At 45.4% G+C, this 8,299-nt stretch overlaps 1 long non-coding RNA gene across 1 annotated transcript; it reads left to right on the top strand.

Annotated features, from left to right (window-relative positions):
- Window positions 1-101: 101 nt before the first annotated feature.
- Window positions 102-1,682, top strand: LOC143832929 (uncharacterized). Its single transcript, XR_013229456.1, has 2 exons — window positions 102-414; window positions 1,032-1,682. It is a non-coding gene; the product is annotated as an uncharacterized LOC143832929 (long non-coding RNA).
- Window positions 1,683-8,299: the final 6,617 nt, after the last annotated feature.

The raw sequence follows: 8,299 nt of genomic DNA, 5'->3' as shown, positions 1-8,299 counted from the left end.
CTCTCTGTTCTTACTGATCTGGCGCGAAGCCTAAAGCTACCCTGAAGATTTGATTGGCCACCCCATTGGTCACGTCATCTTTCTTGCCATTTCCGAACAGGCCTGCGGAGTCTCTCATGTGTCATCGCTGTCGATTGGCTGCTCTAATCGTTTTACCGTCTGTGATTGGGTAACAGCTCTATTCTCAGTCCTCTGCACAAGTGCTGCTGATTGGTAAAGCCTTAATAAAAGACCATCCTCTCCACCGCACCGCCCTCCTCCGTTTCAACGCTCTCCTTTGGAACGTGGCATTTTCGAGTCACGCCCGTCCTACACCGGCTGTCGCGCATGCGTCTTTGAATACGACTGTGCAATCATCTTCGTGTTTGATTCTGAGTGGACAGCGATTAATTAATGACCCGGAAAATAAAAAGGGTAAATTAGCAAACATTTCCGGGTTTTGTGGGGAAAGAAAAAGCGCTTTCAACATCTGGGATTCTTGAGAAACAATATGTGGGAGGATACGCGCAAGTCGTGGGGGATGTGCAGGTTTAAGTGGGAGCTCTATAGGGGGAGGGTTGCTATTTAAACAGTTTTCAATGCATGCTATGTGGGCCTTCCACGTACTGCTGTGAAAATTGTCCCCTCTCCTGTCACTGGCAGGGGTGGTGTGGGAGTGCTAGCTTGGTGTAGGGGTTAGGAGTGCAGACTTCTAATCTGGCGAGCCGGGTTTGATTCTGCGCTCCCCCACATGAAGCCAGCTGGGTGACCTTGGGCTCTGATAGAATAAGTATCTTACATTCCTATAACCCCATTTTTAACAGAATAAACGTACAATGCCTACACTATCTTGGTGATGTAGTTAGGATTGCTGATTTCTAATCTGGTGAGCTCGGTTTGATTCCCTGCTCTTCCACATGCAGCCAGGTGGGTGACCTTGAGCTCAACACAGCACTGATAAAACTTTGAGACTCTTCGGGTAGAGAATAGCGGTGTATAAGCACCAACTCTTCTTCAGCAATAAACAGCTCAAATCCCTTCTCCACTATCAGGTGCCCAGGTCTGCTGACAGGAGTTGGTCTGAAGCGGAGTGAGGGTGCTACAGAAAATGAGTGAAACTAATGTGACTTGACCACTGCCTAAGATGGATGCTGGACTCTACCTCTTCGACACATGTCCCTGATTGGATCGGGTGGCCCTATCCATCACAGTGCTACAGCCTCCCCACAAGGACCTCACTGACAGATGCAGTTGCTATTGTCACAACACTGTTTATGAGCAGAAAACACTACTGCAAGCCCATTGACTTAGTCTGCTGGCCACTGCCTAACTTATTCTCTGAGGACATGACTAGTGCCACCATAGTCTCAGAGCAGCTAGCCAACATGGTACAGGCCTGGCACAGGAGTCCTCTGAGCCCCCATGGGAAGGTCAGCATATAAACAGATAAGGATTGCTCAGTCCATGTGCCAGATATACATGTAACAGACACAGAAAAATGAGAAGTATAAACAGTGAAACCAAAATGAAATGCAATAAACACATTGTGATGTTTCTGTGAAAAGCTCAAATATATATAAGAATCAACCTTAATTGACACACAACAGTCTCTTCTGAGCTGCTTTGTTTGGGTGCTCCAGGCGGCCAGCTAAGTAAGATTTGAATCTCAGTAGCTCGCACAAAATAAATTGTTTTTAAGATTCTGTTGGACTCCTGTTTAATTTTACTGTCTTCCTAGCCATATAATATAAATTTAAAATATACTGGGAGAAAACACTTAGATCACAGATGAAATCTAAATGAATCAAACTTTCAGATAAGATTCATAGTTTTATATTAGTGTTTGTCTTTTGAATTTTTTAAAATAACAGTAACTCTTCAGATCAGCTTTACCAGATCAGCATTTCTGTGGGTGAATAAAATAGGGCGTTCCTCTGAGGACTCCTCCTTAGAATTGCTCCCAGAGTGTCTAAGATGTTCTCAAACTGGTTACTTTCAGAAGTCAACAGTCATTGTACCCTGTCAGTTGGTGCACCAATCAAAACTGGTAAAAGGAGGTGCATGCCACAGTGGGAACCCATGCTTCCAAGTGTAGGCACAGACCTAACAGCACCTCAGCTGTGAATTGGCTTCTTCAGAGGCAGTGCAAAGTGCAACACCATTCACAACAGGTTGACTGGATGTATAATTAAACATAAGTTTATTGACCTTCGCACAGTCTATTGGGCCTTTCAGTGCTTTTTAGATTAGCCATTTTTTTACCTTAGTTTGTTGATGCGAAGTAGATCCAAGTGTTGTCCTACCTCCTGCCAAACAATATAAAAATGTATAGGGTGTCAATGAAATTTTGTTGAAAGAGAAACTTCTTATAATGTTATACCACTCCTCTGTACAAGTCTTTTAAAAAAGCTGCTGGTATACATGACAAAAGTTTTTATTAGCCAATTATTTCACATAAAAATATTTGAAGTAATGGGATTGATTAATCTTCCACAAGTGTTTTAAAATAGTTTATTTTCCATTTAAGCTGGTTGTTGGAAGGTCATGCAATGCTATTTTTGTATCTGATGAGTTCTGTAGGACTGCAGTCTTAAAAGGTTATGTGGAAGAACTGGGTGGACCTGGTTTAACTCTCTGTGTCCTTCACTAATGTAATGGTTTTTTTACTATGGAAGTAGTTCAAACAGTAACAGAGGAGAGAAAAACTGTAGAGTTCAACATCCAGGTCACAAAAATGGGACGCATGCATGCTGGATGGGAGATACACTTCTGGATAGCAGTGTGTGTAAACGTGATCTACCAGTACTTGTGGACTGTAAGCAAAATATGACCAGACAGTGTGATGCGGCAATAAAGAAGGCAAATGCAGTCTTGGACTGTATCAACAGAGACATAACATCAAAATCACAAGATATTTTAGTTCCACTGTATACCGTATTGATCACCCGGAGTACTGTGCAAATCTAGAGGCCTCACTTCAAAAAGGACATCGAGAACATTGAGAGAGTTCAGAGGAGGGTGATGAGAATGATCCAGGGCCTGGGGACTGAGCCCTATGAGGAAAGGCTGAGGGACTTGGGAATGTCCAGCCAGAAGAGGAGGCTGAGAGGGGACATGATTGCTGACTTTAAGTATCTGAAAGGTTGTCACTTAGAGGAAGGCAGGGAAAGGTTCCTGTTGGTAGCAAAGGATAAGACTTGCAGTAATGGGTTTAAACTATAGAACAATATTGCAAGACGTGTGGAACAATATTGGCTAAATATCGGGGGGGGGGATTTCACAGAGTAGTTCAGCAGTGGAATCAACTCCCTAAGGCAGTGAGCTCCCCCTCACTGGCAGTCTTCAAGCAGCAGCTGGACAAATACTTCTCGTGGATGCTTCAGACTAGGTGACCTGCATCACCCCTTCCAACTTTGTGATTCTATGAGTCAAGCAAGTCAAGTGGTGTCAAGTTGCACAGTGTCATGCCTATTATTAAGGTTGCCAGCCTACAAATGTCCCAAGAATTACAATTGAACTTCAGACAACAGAAGTCTGTCCCTGTGGAGAAAATGGCTTTGGAGCTGGGATTATGTGTATTTATACCACACTGCCACCTCTCTCCTCCTTGAACCCTGCACTCCTCTGATTTCAACACAAAATCTCCAGGAATTTTCCAGCCTGGAGCAGGCAACTCTATCCAGGTCTGTCTCCAATGAATTCTCCCTCAAAAGCCAAAATAGGGCTGGAAAGGAGCCTCCCCTTTTATTCATATTAAGCCTGGAATATTGTGGTTGCCTAGCAACAGCCACTGAAGTAATCCATTTTTTAAAGCTGCAGCCACTCCTTTTTAATTTTTGGGTTTTTTATTATTTGGGTTTTTTAAATCGCACCTCGGGTATAGATTTATTTCACATTTTTTTTTCAATTCTGGGGCCCTTTTCAGGTTTATTGAAAGATCTATCTTACCTAATCAAAGCTAGTCAATAGATTTAAGTATTCAAAGATTTGACCAACTTTGCTATTAGTATATAGATATGGAGAATGTGAATAGGGAGACTGTCTATATCCCCTGAAGGTAATAGATCTCTGCCAAATCTCTATGTTAAGATGAGAGCTTATTATATTTTTTTGTATTGTTTTTAGGAATTATTGCATGGTATTATTCTGAAACATTTTGGAAACTGCCCCAAGCCGGCTTTGCTGACATGGGTGGTCAAGAAATCACAAAATATTAAAAAAACATTTTTTTCTCCTGCAATAAAAGTTCAGTCCTATGTAGAGTTGTTCCTTTGTAAGTCCACAGGAGTTATAATTTCATATCATTGCATTGGAAATTAGGCTGGGAGAAGTTTGTTCTGATCTGTTGCTTCACAACAGCTTTTGTTTGCATCTTACAGTCAAAGGCACCTCGACAACCACACTGTATGTACTGTTAAATCTGTGGGTTCAGAAGACTACAGACACTGAAAGTGATTAAGCTCTTTATTAGGTCCCCAGCATGGTACAGAAAGAGAGCAAGAACTGAACTGAAAACCTACTAAAATGCTCAACATATATACACACGTCACACAATAGAACTTTCCTGCCAGCATAGTCCTGGATTTCGGCAGCTTTACAGACACAATATGTGCCATAAATAATTCACATTGTATTGATGTTTTTCAGGCTCTTAAGAAGTAAACAGTCTGCAGGAAGCTGAACTCTTAATTCAGGTTTGTTTGTTTTTTTACACTCTTCAATGGTCCCCAACCTTTTTCGGGCCAGGGACCAGGGGGGGGGGGAGAGGGAGGTCTGGGGACCAGGTGGGGGGAGAGGGAGGTATCAGTGCAGGGCGGGTGCAAATGCGCAGGCACAGCAGCTCCGTACCTGCGCATTTGCGCCTACCGGCACCTGTGGCTCCCCCCCCCCCCCACGGCCTGGTATCGAGGGCTTCACGGCCCAGGGGTTGGGGAGGGCTAAACTAGATGATGTAACTAGCTCTAAATATGTCACAATCATGGATCCTATCAAGTGTGAGAGAAGCAGCCCTCCCAATCATGCCTCCATCGGCATCTACAGTGGGAGGGGGAGTTGTCAAAAATGCTCTCTCCTGCATGTTTCTGCTGGCAAGTATGCTTTCCTCTCTAGAAAACATGGTTAAGATCCAGATCAACTTTTCAGACTGTTTAATTTTGCAAAGAGTGCCTGCTGACAAACAAACATATAAGTGGTGGTGGTGGGGAGGGGGGAGTCTGTGCCTTCATAGTAAGAAGAATACATATATTGATGTCAGTCTATGGGAAAAGGCAATAAAGATGGAATATGTAGCATAACAGCACATTCAATGAACTTTTTCAAGATATCTGGTGCCTTAAACCAGAGGTCTCCAACGCCCGGTCCGCGACCCGGTACAGGGCCGTTAAGGCCATGGTACCGGGCTGCCAGCAGCCGCGCCTGCCTTCCCCTCCCCCCGCAGCGAGAGGGGGGAAGAGGCAGGCGTGGCCGCTGGCACGCCAGCGATGCAAACGCGCACGTGTGGAGCCGCCGCGCATGCGTGTTTGCGCCCCCTGCAGCTGCTGTGGCCGGGCCACCAGCTCTCTCCCACCCTCGGAGGCGGTCCCCAACTACAAGAAGGTTGGGGACCGCTGCCTTAAACTACTTCAGATGAACTACACCACATGTCATTTGAGACACTGTGGAGAAAGAAACAAGGTGACACCAAATGCATGCAGAAGTCCTATTTATTAAACTGTAATCACAAGCCCCGCACCAAAACAAGCCCCAGTACAAAATTGCTTGTTTTCAAGGGAAATTTTCTTTAGTGGCTATGGACCAAAAACATCTGTTCCACTTAATATTTCTGGTAAGGGCTTGGAGGAGGAGCTGGTCTCATGGCTTAAGTGCCACTCAGCGCTTAACATCCACTCAGGGCGGCTGTCCCACCCCTGAGTGCCTCCTCCTGCAACCGGCTTGCCTGTCTGTCCAATGGCCAGCCTATCGCCTTCCATCCCCCATCCCTGACCACCCCCCTCCTCCTTCCACTTCCATCGGAGGCGGCAGATCCCTGCCACAAGATAGCTGCCCCTCCCTGCCAGTGAGTTCCCTGTAGCATTTCCAAGTCCTGGGGGCAGGGAGAGGCCATCTGCAGAATTCTTCCACCAACACCCACAATGTAGCACCCATGGTATTCCTGAATGCAATGGGTTTTGCTGCTAGTATATATATATATTACATAAAACAAATTAGTATCTTACATGCCAGGGGCTCCCTTGCCTAGCGCCCGCTGTATTTTAATTACAGCGGGCTTGATTACTAGTCTTTAAACAGCCCCGCGGCGCAGACTGAATAAAGGAGCTGTGTGGGAGGAGTTAGGGCAGGCCCTGTCCGAGATAAAAACTCAGAGGGGCCAATCAGGAGCCGCGAAGCGGCTCCTGATTGGCTCCTCCGAGTGTCCATCCCGGTCCAAGCAGCCCATGGGCTGCTTCACCCGGCCAGGGAATCTGGCCGGCTGCTCCAGACCGCCACGGGTGAGGGGTGGGCCGCGCCGCCTTCGCCCAGCTGGCGGAGCGGCCAGGAGAAGGCTCAAGAGAGCCGCGGGTGGGGGGTGGGCCACTCCACCGGCCGGGAGAAGGCTCGAGAGAGCAGCAGGTGGGGGGTGGGCCACGCTGCCTTCTCCCGGCCGGCGGAGCAGCCTTGCCGCGTTTTTGAAGCTGCTGCGGCTGGAGGCACCAAGATGAGGACAGCGGCCGGCCCTTCCTTGGTCTCTGTGAATCAGGAGGCGGTGCGAGGATGACGGCGCCCAGGCCTTCCTGGGCGACCGTCCACCTGGAAGGCAAAGGAGGTAATGGCGGCAGCCGGGCACATTCGGGCAAGGTGGAATGGGGAGAAGGCTCCAGAGAACCACTGGTGGGGGGTAGGCCACGCCGCCTTCTCACGGCCCATCTATCGCCAATTTCATTTGCATCTGAAATGGGCTTTAAATCTAGTTCAGGAATAATAGTCATTAGCAGCAACCCCAACAAATGCATTTAAAGGTACAATTTACCTAAAATGATACTGACAAGACCATGTTGAAATCTACAAGATGGTGGTTGCACTCAATCACAAGGTTCAATTACATCATTCTTTACAGAAAACAAGATCAAGGTTATTGTTCAAACCATGAGGCACCAGAGTGAACACGGTAAAAATCAGTTGAGCCTCCCGGCATAGGAATCTCTGCATCATGTTTGTTTAGAAAAAAACAGATTCAGAAAAATGTTCAAGTCCATTGAATCTTAGTTGTTCAACTGTGTGTTGCTTCTCCATAAAATGCTGTGTTAAAGGAGCATCCAGAACTTGATTCCTTAATCTAGACAAGTTCCAGTTTCCTTACCTTCAAAGGATGGGATGAAATCCAATGTACAGTAGGTTGCATAGACATAAAATACAATACACTACATTTGTAGGGTTACAATTGATAAATGATTTCAGTACCATTTTGTAATCCTTTCAAGGATGTGTAAATCCTTTTGTCTTTTAACATGAAGTTACAAGCAAGGCACATGCCACATTTTAAACTCTCCGTTGGTAATTTTTCAAAGCATTTCAGAGTATCAGCTTGTTTTTTTGTCTCTCCTGGGTCCTTTCAGTTGACTGGTCTTTCTTCTGGCGGCATTATTTCTGAGAGACCAGTATGCCATTAACAGTGTGGCATGTGCTACAAAATCATAGGATCTGTTAAATTGTAATGCTGGCAGAACCATACCACAAGCATGAATTTGGGTATAATGTCACAGAAGAAAGTATACAGTAATAAAAGATAGAAGTTCCCAGAAAATCATGGGGAAAAAACAAAAAGAGATTATCCTAGCAGAAAAGGAGACAAGAGTAGGCCACAAGGAATAATGCAAGTGCATAAATAATATTTTTAAAATTTTAGAGAACAGGGTTATGGCTCAGTAATAGAATACTTGCTTTACATAATAATCACCTGTCCAATCACCAACGTTTCCAGTTGAAAAGAACAGGTATGGGGTGATGTGAAAGACCTCTGCCTGGCACCCTGGAAAGGAGTTGCTAGTCTGAGTACACAAAACTAATAGACTTAATAGACTAAGGGTGTGACTCCTATAAGGCAGCTTCATGTATGTAATTTTCCAAATTCAAATCGTGTGTATAACATCAGATGAGGATTCAAAATTAGAAGCATGATGAAAGTCAATGCTTTATACGTTATTATGAAACTAGGTGCAAAGCCCATTGTATCCAAGAATACAACGGGCGCTAGAGCTTGGCATTGGGAAGAGGAAGGGGAGGAGTTGAATGTGTGTGTTGTGTGAGAGGTTGTGGTGGTGTGGTGGCAAATGAGAGCATGGGT

Source organism: Paroedura picta, chromosome 3, assembly GCF_049243985.1.
Source record: "Paroedura picta isolate Pp20150507F chromosome 3, Ppicta_v3.0, whole genome shotgun sequence".
In the NCBI taxonomy this organism is placed as follows: Eukaryota; Metazoa; Chordata; class Lepidosauria; order Squamata; family Gekkonidae; genus Paroedura; species Paroedura picta.
Note: the sequence above shows the minus strand (reverse complement) of the source record. Positions and strands in the feature narration are given on the sequence as shown.